This window comes from Tachypleus tridentatus, chromosome 13 (assembly GCF_004210375.1).
Source record: "Tachypleus tridentatus isolate NWPU-2018 chromosome 13, ASM421037v1, whole genome shotgun sequence".
Taxonomy (NCBI): domain Eukaryota; kingdom Metazoa; phylum Arthropoda; class Merostomata; order Xiphosura; family Limulidae; genus Tachypleus; species Tachypleus tridentatus.
The window spans coordinates 38,968,233-38,986,671 of NC_134837.1; the positions used below are offsets into that span (position 1 = coordinate 38,968,233).

The 18,439-nt window shown below is 36.6% G+C and overlaps 1 protein-coding gene and 1 long non-coding RNA gene across 3 annotated transcripts in view; one reads left to right on the forward strand and one right to left on the reverse strand.

Moving 5' to 3' along the window:
- LOC143240431 (A disintegrin and metalloproteinase with thrombospondin motifs 6-like) overlaps positions 1-18,439 on the reverse strand; it is a 118,431-nt gene that overhangs the window by 84,744 nt on the left and 15,248 nt on the right. The window lies entirely within an intron of this gene.
- The window catches only part of LOC143240433 (uncharacterized), a 53,789-nt gene continuing 41,779 nt past the window's right edge, over positions 6,430-18,439 (forward strand). Inside the window, exon 1 of one of the 2 annotated variants that reach the window (XR_013021760.1) lies at positions 6,430-6,561. This is a non-coding gene — a long non-coding RNA (uncharacterized LOC143240433). Of the gene's footprint in view, positions 6,562-11,826; positions 12,132-18,439 lie in introns of those variants that run through there. The other variant, XR_013021761.1, reaches the window with a different exon arrangement.

The window sequence follows — 18,439 nt, forward strand, 5'->3', positions numbered from 1 at the left end:
AGGGAAGGCAGCTAGTCATAATCACCCAGCGCCATCTCTTGAACTACTCTTTTACAAACGAATAGTGGGATTGACCGTCACTTTATAACGCCCCCACGGCTGAAAGGGCGAGCATGTTTGGTGCGACGGAGATTCGAACCTGCGACTCACTTGGCCATGGCGGTGGGCCCATGCTGACTGTAAAATCAACTTCAGGTAATGCTTTTAAGCACAAACTGAGCAAATCTAGGGGAATAAAATAATATAAAAAGTAGCCTCACCAAAAACTGAAATCATTCAATAAAATAGAGTATTGATTTATGTTTAGTACTTGAAAGAGCATAAGCCGAAAAGAAAAGTCAAAGCAAAATTAACTTCAACAGTTACTTAACAATGAAAAAATATGAGAAAAAAACCTTTTGTAAGAGAAGAAAGTTGGGAAAGTTAAGGTGACCCAACACGCCATCTTTCTACAACCTTTGAATTGAAAGAACTGGGAACAATGTAGGCATATTTTCATCATAGACAGATTGTGATTTAGTCACTCCAGCACATCTTACACACGTGAAGACTTTACAAAACCTGAATAAAAAAAATGGGCACCCAATCAAGGGGGGTTAAGGACGACAAGGAGCGGGAAAAACCTTTCCATCATTTCGAATAGAATAAAACAGCTTAATACCCAACCCATCTGATTATAATGGAGGCAAATAAGCAGAGGCTACTTTGTACGCTACATGGATAGAGAAGGCACTTGGGAAAAGGTGGTATATGAGATTAAATATTAAGTCCCTTCCTCAAGAATCTATCATTCTTGTTCAATACCACAAAGAAAAAAAACTTTTAAAAAGAGATCAAAATTTCGCTATTAAATTTTATATTTAATACTATTTACTTTTCCTATCAGGTGGGGTAGTAGCGCCTCAATGGTTTTACTATTCTGTAACTATTTGAATGTTTTACAGAAAAAGTATTTTATTTGTTTGTAGTTGAGTAAAAAAGCTTATTTAAATTGATTTAACTTTATACACCTATTTATTACTCGATATATGTTTCAATAACCATTCTATAAATATTTCACAGTTATCAAGCTATGCTACCTTAAAATATAGTGCCTATAGCAATGACGTACATAACATGCATCACCATATCTTGGCGTTATTTACAGTACGAAACACCAATTGTTGGTGTTACTTACAACAAGAAACACCACATTTGGTCATTGTTCACAGCATGAAACACGTTATTTACAGCAGTGGTTCCCAAACTCTTTTAGTCTGAGACTCCTTTGAGGTAAATAAAAAACGTTTAAGGTACTGCCCATCAACCTATGACTTTAGAATGGTGAAAGAAAAACAAAACAGTAGTGAAAACAGAAACATCTTCTTTCGACATCCTATATCATTTAATTAATTTAACGAATTTTTTTATAAGTTTGCGCTTTATTTAGAATTAAAATTAATTCAATATCTTTGTTTTCGAACCATTTTTGGCGGCCCCCCAAAATATTTCACGGTCTCCACTAATCCAGAGCACAAAACACCATATTTTGACATTATCTACTGAATCAGACATAACGTTTTAGAACTATGTTCACAGCTTGAAACACCAATCACGAAATTATTTACTGTATCAAATGTCACGTATTGGAATCGTTCCTCTAGTCCCAAGTATCGTGTAGATGAAAGTTTAGGGTTACACACCACAAGAAAACCATAAAACTGTAATTTGATATTAGCTTAATATCCTAATACTATTTTAGACGGTACTGTTAATTAATTCTAGGGTAATATACTTAGTGTAACCACCTGTGGTCCGAGAGTAAATAAGAATAGGTGGTAGCGGAAACAAAATGTATCTGACGAATTATTTACTTCCAGGCCAGGCATGGCCAGGTGGGTTAAGGCGTTCGACTCATAATCTGAGGGTAACTGACATAAATTGTTAGTTACATGATCACCATAGTATAGTAGATGTAATTTGTATACCTTCTGTTTAAGTTTCCTATCGTTAATGCACCGAACATGCTCGCCCTTTCAGCCGTGGGAGCGTTATAATTTGACGGTCAATCCCACTATTCGTTGGTAAAAGAGTAACCCAAGAGTTGGCGGTCGATGGTGATGACTAGCTGTCTTCCCTCTAGTCTTACACTGCTAAATTAGGGACGCGTAGCGCAGATTGCCCTCATGTTGCTTTGCGCGAAATTCATAAGAAAGCAAACAAACAACATAGTCCTACGTGTTGTGACCTAAACAAGTCACCTAAACAAGCGGTGGTTAATGAAACTAAACCAACTTAGTACATCGTTTATCCAATGAATTCTAATGATACTTTTTCAACTAATATCGTCCATGTTTAGGTTTGTTTCAAAATTAGGCAAAAAAGCTACGCAAGCGCTATTTGCGCATTACCGTAATTAATTTTGAAGAGATAAATTAAAGGGTATAGCAGCTAATCAGCACCACCCGCGGCCAACTCAACTATGGTGTTGTTGCTTCGTTTTTGTTACTCTGTAGTATCGATGAAAAGATAGCAGACAGAAACAAGTATGAAAATATAACACCAATCCATTAGCGCAGGTAAGTTTTGTTACTAATTTAATTAATATTTAAATATGAATAATCTTTATTAAATAAACATCAAATATATGTTGAAATCGTCAAAAAAAAAACGCAAAATTCTGCAAATTTCATTGTCTAATATATCAAATAATGAATTTATAAACCTCATAGTTAGACAATTTTGTATATTAAAGTTCTATGCAAGGAAACTGCATTAAATAAATTCCCCTATTCTGAGCTTTGATAACTGTTCAACAGGGGGCACTAGCGATAAAGCAAGCATAAATTACACGCACTATAAATAAAACTCCATTGTTTAATTCTGTTGAGATTCTGTGTGTATCATGAATAACCCAGTAGAAGTATACACATTTCTCTTTGCTAATACCACACCAATGGTACACGTAACGCGAATCACTTTAGTTGTGCAAATTCAATAAACCTAACTTAAATGTATAACGCTTTTTTCAGAAACACTTTTGAAACAAATGTCTACAATTCATTGAAATTGCCATATGCATAATAGTTGAGCAAATTATTACTAAGTGTGCTAATAAAAACAAAATAGATCCCGTAATAAATCCTTAAACGTGTTCACTCACCAAATGAAACCGAACAAATTAAAAGTTTCAAATTAGGTCAAAAGGTTAACGAAGGTAATAGGGAGAACTAATCTTCTGAGGGACAGATACATCAAACAGAGTGAACATAATTTCTTTTTCATATTTCTCCTGGACACATTACCTTTCATTTTGCTACTTGAGTATGTTTGTTTGTTTGTTTTGAATTTCGCGCAAAGCTACTCGAGCGCTATCTACGCTAGCCGTCCCTAATTTAGCAGTGTAAGACCAGAGGAAAGACAGCTAATCATCACCACCCACCACCAACGCTTGGGCTAATTTTTACCAAGAAATAATGGAATTGACCGTCGCATTATAACGCCCGCACGGCTGAAAGAGCGAGCATGTTTGGTACAACCGGGATTCGTTCGAATCCTCACCCTCACATTACGACTCAAGCTCCTTAACCATCTGGCCATGCCGGGCCACTCTAATTGAGTAAGTTTGTTTGTTTGTTTGTTTGTTTGTTTTTGGAATTTCGCACAAAGCTACTCGAGGGCTATCTGTGCTAGCCATCCCTAATTTTGCAGTGTAAGACTAGAGGGAAGGCAGCTAGTCATCACCATCCACCACAAACTACTTGGGCTACTCTTTACTAACGAAAAGTGAGATTGACCGAAACATTATAACGCTATTATGGCCCAAAGAACGAACATATTCGGTGAGGGAATTCATACTGGGGACTCGCTGATGGTAAATCGAGTACTTTAAGCGGCACATCAAAGTTAAAACATAACGTTTATAGAAACAATCGAAATTTTACTTCAGAAATTTAACCAAATCAGTAATTATAAATCTACCACTATGATGTAATGCAAATGTCGAGGCATACACAAAAATTTGTTTTAATATAACTGTAAATAGATACATACATAGACATATTACATAACTATATAGAAGTCATTAGTTCAGTTCAACTTTCTCATGAGTACGAAAAACAGAAGACGTTCTCTTTCTGAACTTCCTCATTTTGTTGAACACTTTCCTTGATGATTGTGATGATGACTATGTTTGAGTTGATGAAAACCTCCGCCAGCAGTGCCAAATGTCGTCCTCAACTGAACAGGTAAGTTAACTAGGTTAATTACCCGTATAAATTCGCAGGAAAAAGTAACACAAACAATTGTACATATTTTTTCAAATACCGATTTATATGCACATTCCATTTTTATTAAATCCATGCGTCCAGCTCTGATGGCTCCAAAAATCAATTTGATACCCCCACTTGGCGTAGGATGGTCGTACTATAAGCATTCTGCAAAGTCTTTATCAACAAACTTATATTATATAAATAACTCGAAGCTTTTATAGTCTGATGTCTTACAGCAACACATTATGCCACAATGATTTGTTTCCTTGCTTTAAGTTAAGCACAAAGCTACACAATGGTCTATCTGTGTTCTACCTATCACAGGTATCGAAACCCGAATTCTAGTGTTATAAGTCCGATGACATTCCCCTGTGTCACTGGGGAGGGAGGGTGGCCACACCACAAAAATTGGACAATAAAAACTTAAAAATGAGTGCAGTAACGAATTACCTCTTAAGAATCTGGATAATAAAAACTTAATAATGATTGCAGTAACGAATTACCCCATAAGAATCTAGAATAATAAAGCTGAAGAATGATTACAATAACCAATTACACCATAAAAATCTAGATAATAAAAACTAAAGAATTATTACAGTCACAAACTACACCATAAGAATCTGAATAATAAAAAACTGAAAAACGAAAAAATGCCCTCTAAACCATGCTGCCAACACTACTATCTTACGCCATTATTTCTATTATAAGACTGATTAAGTTCTTTCAAACAAAGCCCAAATTATCTGTGTTCGTCCTTAAGGCCCTTGTTGTCATTATCATTTTATGATTTTTACTCATTATGATGAACCCACAGATATGAAGAGGAAAACACTTAGATTGTATTAAATATTGAGTATATACCTAAAACTTTTACGTCTTTAAACACGCCATTTGGTTAGTATAAAGATTGTGTAACGTCATAGTCTGATAAAACCCTCTATGTGGTTATGTTATATAAACGAAAATATCGCCTCATTGTTCTGTAGCTCAGCAGCTTTCCCACATAATAAAGGATTTCTTTCCGGTGACAGTATACAATACGTCAGTGTTATCTGGTCACTTCCACGAGAGTCATGTGCCCCTGCTCTATGTTTAATGGCTGTAACAGATCAGGTCCGAGTTACCCCAGCTCATGCGATGATTATCTGTCTAAAACACAAAGTTCTCGTCTCATTTCACAAGGACAAGCGAGAGAAAGGAAGTGAATTATACGTCGCATGATGAAACAAAGCATGTTTTAAAACGTGCAAGTCATGCTTAATGTTAAGCTCTTTTAGACTTCAGGTGACTACAGATGTGTATGGTGTTTATATATCTTGAATTTTCACTACCGTTTCCTAGTGACTCCCCCCTTCCCACGAAATAAACACCTGTTGGTCTATAATAAACGAGTACAGTATGGTGCTCCTTTGTTAGAAGTCATACGAAACTGTAGACAAACACTACAGTCAAGCACGTGTATGGTACTTCTGAAATGAACCACAATAATTTACGAGTCAGAGAAATAAAACCGGGACAATCTTCTAAGAGAGTAGCGAGATACAGTTAGAGAAACGCGCTCATCGACAGCTCTTCAACTACTCTTAACTAACACAATAATGGTGTTTAACAGTCATTCTTATAACGCACCAATAGCCTCAACGTGCAAAAAGATTCAACAGGAAGTAAACCGTGAACCCTCAGATTCACAGTTCAAGTACATTAATCACTATACGTTAGTAGTAATTTATTTGTGTCTAATAATCTCTATAAAACTATAACATTTTGGAATATTAAATAAGGAAAATCTTATATCAAGAATAAAAACTGCACATCTCGTTATTAAACCTACTGTGAGCATACACACATGTCAGAAGTCTATGGATATATGAAAAAAAAAAACATCTCAATCCCTATCATATGATAATACAATATTACCTAAGTTTAAGTAAAATCAGCGAGAGTTTGATCAAATTACACCAGTTTTTAAATGAACAGAAAATATTTACTTTTGATGACAAACTTGTTAGTATTAAGCAGTCCACTTGTTTAAAACAAGCGTATAGTTTTCTGAGCTTTTAGCACCAGAGGGCTAATTCGACACGTCAATATTTATTTAGCACTGTTGAGAGTATAGAGATTGTCGAAACATTTCTCTGTCAACTATATAACCCACCCTACGGCTTTCAAGCGTTACGCGTATACTCAAATGTTAACTCAAGGTGGGATATCTGACTTGAGTAATTATATACAAACGTCTGACGACCTTGTTGAGTGGCTTCCTGGTGTACCTCGTAAATCAATAACATCAATGTTCGTCGAACAACGTAGCGTAAGTTTATCTATACGTATAACTGCAAAAAAAAAAAAAAAAAAAAAACTTATGGAATGTTCTCAACTTAAATACTAGTTAAACACTGTTAGTTGAATGACTGATTACCAGCGGCTTTATGTAGCTAAAAAACGCTGTAAGACAGACGGAAAGTACTGTATAATGAAACTATTAATTTGTTTTACGGAAATACATCACCAAGTCCTATTAAAACCGATAATACATATATAGCACCGTAACGGTTCCCTTTGTTAAGTGGCGGACTCTTTTTTTTTTTTTTCGGTAAAAGTAGTGATTCAAAGTCCAGTCCACTTAATTATAACGAAAGTATTTTATTTATTCAATTACAACCTGCACAAATTTGTCTAATTAATGTTCGCAGAGAAGCCTATGTTCACAGTAGCCGCTAAAAGAAATACAACAACTTCACTGAGTTGCTAATCTACTCTCGTACCTAAGACGCTTTCTTTTATCTCTAATTCTTTGCTGAAAAACAAACTGTATATTCACAAAACTGAAGTAACGTGTATACCGATTAATAAACCCGCTAACACTATGATCAAATCGACCACTGTAATGGAATCACTGGTCAATCAGTAATCTACTCTAATTTCGCCTAGCTCGCGTTTTACAAAGTTCAAATCGTTTCTTAAACTTCCAAAAATAGTCAGTCATTAAGCAACGTGCTTATGAAGTGACGTTAAAAACTCCTTAAACTAAAAACAATAGAGGTCCAGATAAAAAAAGAAAGCGTGGCCTAAAACAACGGTAAAGTCAAATGTTAAACACATGTTTAACCTGTTCAGTGCCGTAGACGAGATACTCGTCCAAGCCGATCAGTAACACAGTGCCACGGACGAGTTAATTCGTTCTCAATAATACCTAACTTCAACGCTAGATGTCAGCACCATACATGCATTTGACCTACTTACAAATTGTTTCACTTTCGATCCAAAATGGCGTCACGAAAAACGTTACAAAATGAAGAAGCATTAGAGTTGTATTGTAGCAACTGAAATACTTGGCAGTCAACACGTTAATAAAAACCGTGTAATTCTTCTTTTCTACCCCATTTAACTGTTTTTAAATTTTAAATTTTGTTGAGTGTTGCATACTTACAATATTTATATTTATACGTGTAATTCTTAGCAATTATCAGGTCCTAACCTTACTGTCCGGTGATGTGTGTTCTAGTTCAACATTGTGAGCAAAGGTAAATATGAAACGAACAACTAACACCAAGACTGCATTAAACCAGCTAAATTCGTCTTACCTGTCTCATCCTCAACTTATAGGCGTGTTCAGTGTTTAATATTTATCTTAGTTTTAGTCGCGCTTGTAGCATAATGCTACGTAAACATGTTGTGCACAGCTCATAACTTGTGTTTTTACTCTGTGGTTTAGAGTAGTTTACGGTCTATTTTGTAAGAGAATGTAGCCCGTAAAATAAACAATATACACTGCTGGCCAAAATCTTAAGGCCAATGAACATGAAGAAAAAATATGCATTTTGCGTTGTTAGACTCAACCACTTATTTGAGTAGAACTTCGAAAGATGAAAATAAGAAAAGGGAAAATAAAAAAAAAACTTTTTTTCAGCATTTAATAGGGAAAATGTGAACACTCTGAAATTAGCCTAAATAGTAGCTGGTCAAAAGTTTAAGACCATACTGAAACAAAGCGTTAATCGGTAAATACGTAACGAAATTTAGTCATTTGTGTTCAAGCATTAGCATTGTCAACATCTCCCACTGACATCTCCTGTGTTACAATGGGTAAAAACATGGCAAAGGCTTAAAAAGTTGACAGAGTTTGAACGTGGCAGAATTGTCGAGCTGCAAAAGCTAGGTCTCTCTCAACGTGCCATCATTGGTGAGATTGGGCGTAGTAAAACTGCTGTTGCAAATTTCTTAAAAGACCCTGAGGGATACGGAACGAGAATTTCAAGTGGTCGTCCCAAGAAAATTTCGCCGGCGTTGAGCAGGAGGATTCGGCGGGTTATCCAGCAAGACACCAGCCGATTGTCGAACCAGATTGAGACCCTTACGGACGCAGAATGCAGCTCAAAAACAATAAGACGGCATCTACGAGAGAAAGGCTTTAAAAACCGTAAACGTCTTCAAAGGCCACGAAACAGCTCAGTTACACTTTGCTGAGAAGCACCAAACATGGGACATAGAAAAGTGGAAGAAGGTGTTGTTTTCTAATGAGAAAAACCATGCCAAAGCGAATGTTTATAGTTATTCGCAATGACGGCCGTGCAACTCACTACTGAGACCTCTTGTTGGGCATTTCCTACCCTGTTTAGGACTTCTTTTGGTTTGGTCCTAAACTTTGACCAACTAGTATTTAGGCTAATTGCATAGTGTTCACATTTTTCTTATTAAATACTAAAAGTTTTTTTTATTTTCCCTTTTCTTATTTTAATCTTTCGAAGCTCTACTCAAATAAGTGATTGAGTCTAACAACGCAAAATACATATTTTTTCTTTATGTTCACTGGCCTTAAGATTTTGGCCAGCAGTGTATCCTGATGATTCAAATTGCACATACGTACATAAATACACGGAGCATACCCGGTGAACTCGGTTTTCTACAGCTTACACAAGTCTGTTCAATTTTCTCTGACCCCAACTTCAAAATTAAGGGTTTAAAACCAGTCATTTAGCAGATTGAAGTGTTTGTTTGTTCTGAATTTCGTGCAAAGCTACACAAGGGCTACCTGCACTAGCTGTCCCTAATTTAGCAGTGTGAGGTTAGATGGACTCTTAGGCTACTCTTTTTATCAACGAATAGTGAGATTGACTCATACATTATAGGGCCTCCTCGGCTGAAATGGCGAGCATGTTTGGTGTAACGGTGATTCGAACCCGCGACCCTCAAACTACCAGCCGAATGCCTTAACCACCTGGCCATGCCGGGTCCATAACAGTAGAACTAAAAACGTTTTGATACTTGTTGGGTTAACGAAAAACTACACAAAGGGCCATCCGCGGTGTGACCACCGCAGGGAACGAACCTTAAATTTGCAAAAATAGCAATTTATTGCAACAGCTATCGTATACGATGGTCTTAAGAACATAGCCACTACTCTTAGAGTTTCTGAATGGCACCTTAAATATTATCATGTTATCCATAATTTCCGGATTGATGCTTCTTGGTTACAGGTAAACATAGCCATTCTTCGGTTCTTGTCACGCAGAAATTCAGCATATAAAAAAAATCAGAATGTTTTCGCCAGCTGCTGTAAAGTTGTATGTTCATCTGTGCAACTGACGTATCCAGGATTTTCAGAAGGGAAAGAAAAGGGGATGTAACCGATTGCGGGCCAAAGATCAAGGGTGCCGCTTTAAGTGACAAGAGATCACGAGTTCCAGACACAACCTTAGTTTTGTTTTGTTTTTACTTCTCATTTTGTTAGGGGTTTGGGGTGAAGTCAGTTACGCCCTATACGGGGGGCCCACCAGTGTGTGTGCATTGCCTAGGCAGTACATAAGATATATTAAATTCTGATATCCTAATACGAGTTTTATCGATGGCTCAGTGAACATTCTTGTTTTAGTAGCTGTAAAGCAAACATTACTTCGCCTTATAAGTTTCGACGTGAAAGCTAAGAAACAGTCCTCGTCTCAAACGCATCTCTTCAGTTAAAAATAAATGTATCCCTGGAAATCACAAAATCGCTTATTTCGATTTGCTAACATTCGAAATGTGATTCTTTTAGATTATGAAGGCCTTTATTTCTTTCAATAATGATAATAAAATACGTATATATACACACTTCATGGGCACAAGTTTCCCCGTCTCCCAATGACACAGCGATATGTCTACGGAATTATAATGCTAGAATCCGAATATTAATACCCGTGGCAGGCAAAACACAGATAGCCAATTATGCTTTTTTTTACTTTACTTCAAACAAAGAAACATGGGCACATAACCTGAAGATTAATGGTTGTGGCAAAAGCAAAGTAAACATCTCCACACATCAGATGTGATGCAATTTTTACCTCTTTGCATCCATACTTTTGCTGTGCTGGATAATTTCCCCAGTGACACTGCACAATAAGTCTGCGGGCTTGTGATGTTAGAACCCGAGTTTCTATACCCTACGTGGACAACAAACAGGGAGCTCATTGTGTAGCTTTGTTTTTAACTGCAAACAAATAAACAAAGGCGACATAATAGAAACTTGACGTACCAAAAATAATGTGCGTTGATAATGACACATAAAATGTCGGCTAAACAGAAACCTTTGTAGCTGTTTAATTTGAACTGTAGACACCAGAACAATGTCTTTAAGAACACAAAATGCTGCAGATAAAGTTTTGTTTGTTTGTTGCTGTTTTTTTTCTAGTGGGGAGTCTATCGCTGAAACTAGATGTTGCCAAATTTAATCAACATTTCTTATTGGCCAGGCTCTATTTTGTAAGTAATGGTATTATTAACCTGTATGGTACCTTATGGATCATTCGGGTTAAACTACCAGGTTAAATACCCTTCAGTTTAGATATAACTGCTCTAATTTTCACCGCCTAGTTGATCCTCACAAATACGATCAGGATACTGTATACAGATAGAACAAACAGTAACTGGCGACATCTGTGTCGGTCAGGTATGGCTAAGTGGTTAGAGCGTTCGACTCGTAATCTGATGATCACGAGTTCGAGGTCTCGCGACACCAAACATATTTGCCTTTCAGGGCGTTAGAGTGTTATACTGTGACCGTCAATACCACTATTCGTTGGTAAAATGGTAGACCAAATGTTAGCGGTAAGTGGTGATGACTAGCTGTCTTCCATCTAGTCTTGCACTGCTAAATTAGGGAGGGCTAGCGCAGATAGCCCTCGTGTAGCTCTGCGCGAAAATTAAAAAAACTCGGTGGCTTGCAGTCCACACTATAAAACAACCAATTATTTAATTCATGTAGTTCGTATATTTCTGGGACACACCCGGAGGGTTACCAAACACCCTGAAATTGGAGCCTACGTTGCAAATGTTATTTTTCCACCACCTTTGTTTTCATAACTGATTTGAAAGTTTGCCGTAGAGCACTAGACATTTTGATACATCCGTTAACTTTTAACTTCTCTACAGCAAGTTGGGATATCTTAGATCTGCTGTTTCCTAGTAGAACAGGAAATAACACGTGATAAGGGAGCGGTTTTTTGTTCAACACTCAAACCGTCATAGAGTGAGATCCCAAACATCCCTTAGTTTTTTGGGTTGTTTTTTTTCTCGTATCGCTGCAATGCCGATAGTGTGAAGATTTCCTACCAGAAGTGCATTTTCTGTTATTTCCATTGGGTAGTAGTCAGTGCCTCGTGCAAAACATTCAATTGTCGCATACGATGCCCAGAGACCCAATTTAGAAACCTCGCATGTCCTCACCTACATGGTTAGAGTACACTAAGTACCTCATGTTGGTGGCAAATTTATTTCATTCAGTTCTCGGTATATGGATTTAAATGTAACCTCAACTTTAAAAAAAATGAAAAAGTCGTCTCTGCTATATACTGAAACAGGAAGTTCACAAAACAACGTGGTATATAAAACACAATATGTGCTCCAGTAAGTATGTTTTAAGTTTCATCATAATATTTATTCACATAATAAGTTTTAGCTATATCTTCCTTCTTACTTTGCACAAATTGTAAAAAGTAACAAAAGTCATTTATTCTGTGACATAAATTTATATTTTACTCTGTGTTCTTTTGTCTCTGAAGAAAAATTTAAAGACCGAATTCAGTCCTCGTCTGATACGTCGATTGTTCAACATATTAACTAGTACTTAATTTCTAGTCGCGTGATGAACGAAGATAAAATTTCAAAACAAAGTTAAATATCACACATTTCATATGATCTTCACTTGCAAAGCAAAGAGACCGTGAATACATCTAACATCAGAACTTAACGTTATAACAGGAGGTCAGGGTCGTCGTCGTAAACACAGTATCGTGTGACTGGGCGCTTAGTTTGTTTTTTTTATTCTTTTTTTTTTACGCATATATATAGTGTCACGTCTTATTTTGGCCTCATACAAGTTCGATTCACCCTTATCCCAAATGTCACGATAGTAATTGGTAAATTGTCACCCTGTTCACAAAACAGACAGCTACCTGCTAATCTGTCTTTTTCTGAACTACCTAAGAAGCAAATTTCTTATGACGTCATTACTCCTAATAGAGTACGATTTTGTTTGTTTGTTTGTTTGTTTGTTTTGGAATTTCGCACAAAGCTACTCGAGGGCTATCTGTGCTAGCCGTCCCTAATTTAGCAGTGTAAGACTAGAGGGAAGGCAGCTAGTCATCACCACCCACCGCCAACTCTTGGGCTACTCTTTTACCAACGAAAAGTGTGATTGACCGTAACATTATAACGCCCCCACGGCTGGGAGGGCGAGCATGTTTTGGAGCGACTCGGGCGCGAACCCGCGACCCTCAGATTGCAAAGTGCACGTCTTAACGCGCTAGGCCATGCCAGGCCGATATAGAGTACGAATCAAACAAAACATGCCATCAATATTGAACTGAATTCTACTAATTAGTTCCGGAGTTTCTTGTACATCTTATATGGAAAAATGAGTGATTTCTCCCAATTGCTTTTATCAGTTCTTTGTAATAAGTGTTATAACAGACAAAAATATAAGACTGTTAAATACGATGCAATACAAGAACTCCATCAGTTGTGAGGGGTTTGTAAATAAGTCGGCAATTCGAGGCCTAAAATAATTATAATTACACGTTGTCTCACAACAGGACTTAGTTTAAATTGTTGTCTTTTATTACAGAAAATATGTGAGCTGTAAAAATATATATATAACATTTTTCACGTTGTTTTTAAGTGTGTATTAATTTTTCACTTAATTAATTAACTGAAGAATAAACTATAACAATCGAATTACTGCTGCTAATTCTGACGACTGCAGCGTTTCACCGAAGAACGAAAATTACCTAAATCGATTTTAGTGCATCGGAAATCATACAAGATAAAATAATAAGTAAATGTGTGTATGTTTTATGGCAAGGCCACATCGGGCTATATGCTTTGTACACCAATGGGAATTGACCCTCTAATTTTAGCGTTGTAACTCCATAGACTTATCGCTGTCCCAACTTGGAACCAATAAATAGATAAATAATATACACTAAACTTTCAGAAAGTCTAGTTGCCTAAAGCACATTGTTTCCCTACTGGAGCAGTGGTAGATCTACGTTCTTACAACACTAAAATCCGGAATTTGATTCCTCGTAGTAGACCGAAGCACAGATGGCGCATCGCCTAGCTTTCACTAAAATAATTGAAGCGCACAGATGATGGGTTTTTTTGTTGTTTGTTATTTAGCACGAAGCTACACAGAAGGATATCTGTACTTTGCCCACCACAGATATCGAAACCCAGTTTGTAATAGAAAAGTCTGGAGACATATCGCTGTGCCAGTGAGGGGCCAGATAATGGGATTTTGGATTTTATGTTTTATCTATTGTTTAATCCTATGCATTTTCTTATTATGACGAATTGACTGTTTACAAAGTTGATTCAATAGTTGATATAATGCCACTGAAGAGCCAGACTATAGGATTTCGGGTTATGTTATTTATCTATTCTTTAATCCTACGTGTGTTGTTGTTTTTTAGTATCAAGAACCAACTGTTAAAAAAATTCCATTCAATAGTTACTACAATTAGAGTTTTTGTGTGAGACCCGACACATCTGGAACAGGCGTAGCCTAGTAATTAAAGTACCAGGCTGCGTACGAAAAGAACCCAAGTTCGACTCGCTGAGCACACTCAACACTTTTCGCTGTTATAAAATGTCAGTTAATCTTGTTGTTTGGTCCAAACAGCTGAATAAAGCCACCGTGGCGACGGATGTTGCTGGCTGGTTGCCCTCCGTCAGTGTGGTTAGTAGTCACAAGTTAGAGTCAGTCATATTTCATCCCACGAACCGTTTAAACCCATGCACGTATGCAGAGTGCCGCCAAGAATGAACATTGTAATCCTCTACACATTTTAATGCCAATACATGGTGTACTTGTTAAAATTGAGCAACGTGATACAATACATTTATAGCAACTTTCTCGTGATATTGAACATTCCCTGTCTGCAAAGTTACAGTCAGCATTTCTTGTCGTCACACTAGCATAATAAGGATTAAAACATTATCACTAGTAGTTTAAAAGACTCATTATTTCATTGTGCTACAGCGATTCAAAGCTTAGTTTAAGATTAATAAGGACGTAGTTTTTCCAAGTCCTTGTCACTTCCTTAGGCAACACCAGCCGAAACTATTTTAACAAGTGACGCTGCGCACTTAGAGGTTTTCTGGTGTTACACGGAAAGCAAGAATAAGGAAATGGTTGAACTTTATGTATAAAAATATACATAATTGTTCGTCACGTAAGCAGTACATATTTGGAATAATTTGTTATTGTTCCATAATGGTCAATATTAGTTTTGTTTACTTACCTCCCTACCCTGTGTTATATTTTAAATTACGACCTTAAAACTTCTGTTGTTATTATTGTTCTACACTAAACGCATACGCAGTCCTCTAGTCGCGTTGCATGAATACTATATGCATATATATATTGAAAGAAATGATTCAATGATCTCACTCGACAATATTCTATGCCGATTTACCACAGTCCACCTCGTGTTTTCAAGTGAGCGCGATTTTGGAGGGTACCGGTTGAGATGGTCGACGTAGAAGAGTTGGTTTTGTAACCAAACACTACAAACAAAGAGAGTAGGTTGATGTCATACTACCAGCCTTTTCGGTATCACTTACTAGCTAGCTTTACGCTCTGTTCTTGTATATGAAGGCCAATGGCACATGATACGCAAACAAGTGATAAATAGGAGTTGTTCCACTTGAAAACCAAAACACAGAGGAAAAAAAAAAAAAGGTTGAAAGGTCATCTTAACGTCACTAGGTTTAGTTTGATTTGTTTCTTTAATCCACTGTCCTATTCTTCTTCTTTCTTAGTCCTAGCAAAGTACCTTGCGGATTCAGTATAACAATAACCTCTTTTACAAACTTACACTGATATTTGTTACTTTATTAAGAGCCCCCAGTTGCACAGGTCAAGTATGCCTGAATCATCAGTTTCTCGGAAAAACCTAAATGTCAGGAAGTATTAAAAAGAAGGACTGATGATCGACCAATAGTTTGATATCTTGACCAATGTACTTCCTTGTACTTTAAAACAAAGAAAATTAAGTGTGCATATGTACTTCTTGGGCTGTAAGGAAGTGTGTATATGTGCTTCTTGGGCTGTAAGGAAGTGTGTATATGTGCTTCTTAGGCTGTAAAGAAGTGTGTATATGTGCTTCTTGGACTGTAAGGAAGTGTGTATATGTGCTTCTTGGGCTGTAAAGAAGTGTGTATATGTGCTTCTTGGGCTGTAAGGAAGTGTGTATATGTACTTCTTGGGCTGTAAGGAAGTGTGTATATGTGCCTCTTAGGCTATATGTTTATAATTTCGTCTATCAACAGCCTTTCAGCTTCTGAAACTGTGTCACAAATCTTGTCCTACTTTCCCTTATTCACTCAAGCTGGATGACCAACATTGTCAATTCACCAACTTTTCAAACCGTTTTTATAACTGCGTATCCTCTACGCGTGCTCGGGTTATACTAAACAACTGACTATATATGTTTTTTATTAAGATGTAAACGGATAAATCAAGTTTCATTGGAATGATGCACACAAAAAATTACCCAATAGCCCAGTATTATCGTGAAGAAATTTAAATGTTAGTTCATAAAGTTAGAAAACAGAACTTGCACTAAAGGTTGATGGCCATGTATTTTTGTAAATTCATTATTAATTTATTTGGAGTAACCGGCATTTAAAGAATAACTGTGAAGTATTGTCAAACCACATCATGCACTTTCTAGAGGCACAACACTCGTCTCTGTCTTCTGCTTGTGTGACTATAGGATATAAGTAGTGGTTACTTGGATACTGGAATTTCTGGTTAGACATTTTACGAAAAATAACAAACAGCTCAATATTTTATCATCTAACATTTTCTGTAAATAAAAATTTACAAGTATCTGATAAAAATAAACGTTTCAGTACATGTTACTCCGATGTCGTTCAATTAATACTAATGTTGGCTTTAATGTCTTTTTCTCACCATTACATATATTACTATATACGCTACAGAATTTCCTGAAACAGGCAACAATCCCACTACAAGTTACACCTCACAAAAATTACAGCTGTTAAAATTTATAATACAGTCGCCATGAGAAGACATGGTTTGATTTGAACTTCCCATAAAGCCGCACGCAAGTAATATGCTCTAGTAGCTGCCCCTAATTTACCACCCACCACCTCTTGGACTATTGTTTTACAAAAAAAAAATAGTGGGGTTTACTGTCACATCATAAGACCCATCGCGGCTGGAAGAGCGAGCATGTTCTGTGATTTTAGCGCCCTAACCACATAAGAAGCAAGCATCTTTATTATAGAATAATTTCATTCGATTAATTTGGTTACAGTGGTCTCATACAGTCTGTGTTAGTTGTAAATCACAAACCACGGATAGATCTCGGACATTACATCTGTGTGGAGTGTCAGCCAACAAATGAAAGTTGGCTATTCACAACAAACTAATGCGTATTGAGTAGAAGTTTCTCAAAGTTTCGCTCGGACACCTAAACAAGACAGATTCATTCATATCGCCCCCCCCCGACACAGCGGCACGTGTGCAAACTTACAACATTAGAAACCAGCTTTCGGTACCAGAGATAACCCATTGTCTAGCTTTGTGCGTAAACTGTAAACAAACATTCATATCGCAAGCCAAGGACCATTGTTTGTCGAATTTAACTCAACTACATGCCACACTTTCAGTAGGGTGGAATTTACCCACAACAAGGCAAAAAAGCTCTTGCGTAATGTTGCCACAAAATTGTCTACGAAGTCAACGACGTGGAGCAATATTATTTACACTCATGTCACTCTTAAGCTAGATAACAGGTCTATGCTAACTTGAAGATCATCTCCAGGTCTACCTCCATTGTCATATAGTAACGTGAAACACAAGACGGTGTTTGAAGTACGTATTGGTAATGTGGAAAGAAATAAAAATTCGTAGATGTATTGATATCTACATCTTACGAAATAATACCATTATAGGAACTAAAACTCGTTACTTTTTGCATTGTCTTATACAAATAATTTGGATCTAACTCTAGCCTAACAAAGGGTAACGCCTATCCATACCATGCTCAACTGGTTAACATATTAGTCAAAGTTGAACAGCTCGTTCAATGGATTTCAGCCCAATTTATTAGGTAAAGGATATTTTTGGGTCAATTTAAATTTTAAGTCCCATTGAGCGAGTATAGGATACCCTTTGGATACACGTAACACCTTGAAGTGATTTTAGGTATAAACGAAAATATATTTTTGTTCAGACAAGTAGCCAAAGATACCTCAGAACCTTATCAACACTGAGGTTTAGCATGTACAGTCGATGTCGCACTGTTCTTGATGTCCGTATTGGCCGAACTTCATATTGCAAACGCGTGAATCATCTTCTTCTAACAAATGTTAATTTAAGAAACTAGACTGAAAGACCAGTATTTGCGTCCACGTCACGTGAAAAATTATTAAATACCAAAGTTGTATAACACTGAACTGGTCAAATGATTGAATATCATTATTATACATTATAAACATAAATCATAATTTAACAATATAAGGTTATTTTGTGATTGTATGTAAAGTTTTAGCACTTAAAGCCAATTTGGATGTTAGCTATTTTCTTCTGATGAAAAATCACTTTCAAAATTAATTACATTTCTGCACGAAATTTGTACGCATTATAATGTTAATGGATTCATGTTCATGTCATGTTATCT